Below are 1,346 nucleotides of genomic sequence, written 5' to 3'. Positions count from 1 at the left end.
ATGAAAGCTAGAAGATCCTGGGCAGATGTCATACAGACCATAAGAGAACACAAATGCCAGCCCAGGCTGCTATACCCAGCAAAACTCTGAATTACCATAGATAAAGAAACCATGACAAAAACAAATTTATACAGTATCTTTCCACAAATCCTGCCCTTCAAAAGATAATAAATAGAAAACTTCAATACAAGGAGGGGAACTACACCCTAGAGATAACAAGAAAATAATCTTTTAACAAACTAAAAATAAGATAGCCACATAAACACAATTGCACCTCTAAAAACAAAAATAACCGGAAGCAATAATCACTTGTCCTTAACATGTTTTAATATCAATGGACTCAATTCTCCAATAAAAAGACATAGATTAACAGACTGGATATGTAAACAGGACTCTGCATACAAGATACCCACCTCAGTGACAAAGAGAGACACTACCTCAGAGTAAAAGGCTGGAAAACAAGTTTCCAAGCCAATCGTCCTAAGAAACAAGCTCGAGTAGCCATTCTAATATCGAATAAAATCAACTTTCAACCTAATATTTTCAAAAAAGATAAGGAGGGACACTTCATACTCATCAAAGGTAAAATCTACCAAGATGAACTCTCAATTCTGAACATCTATGCTGCAAATGCAAGGGTACTCACATTCATAAAAGAAACTACTAAAGCTCAAAGCACACATCACACCCCACACAGTAAAAATGGAAGACTTCAACACCCCTCTCTCAGCAATGGACAAATCATGGAAACAAAACCTAAACAGAGACACAGTAAGACTAACAGAAGTTATGAAGCAAATGGATCTAACAGCTATTTATAGAACATTTCATCCTAAAGCAAAAGGATATATCTTCTTCTCAGCACCTCATGGTACTTTCTGCAAAACTGACAATATTTTGGTCACAAAACATGCCTCAACAGATACAAGAAGATTGAAATAATCCCACACACTCTATCAGATCACCATGGACTAAGGCTGGTCTTAAATACAAACAAAAACATCGGAAAGCACACACATACATGGAAGCTGAACAACTCTCTACTCAATGATAACTTGGTTAAGGAAGAAATAAAGAAATAAATTAAAGGCTTTTTAGAATTTAATAAATTGAAGACATGTCATACCAAAACTTATGGGACACAATGAAAGCAGTCCTAAGAGGAAAACTCATAGCTCTGAGTGCCTTCAAAAAGAAACTGGAGAGATCTTACACTAGCAGCTTGACAGCACACCTGAAAGTTCTGGAACAAAAAGAAGCAAATTCACCCAAGAGGAGTAGACTGCAGGAAATAATCAAACTCAGGGCTGAAATCAACCAAGTGGAAACAAAAAAACTATACAAAG

This window comes from Mastomys coucha, chromosome X (genome assembly GCF_008632895.1).
Source record: "Mastomys coucha isolate ucsf_1 chromosome X, UCSF_Mcou_1, whole genome shotgun sequence".
Lineage (NCBI taxonomy): Eukaryota > Metazoa > Chordata > Mammalia > Rodentia > Muridae > Mastomys > Mastomys coucha.
This window is presented reverse-complemented; position numbering follows the sequence as displayed.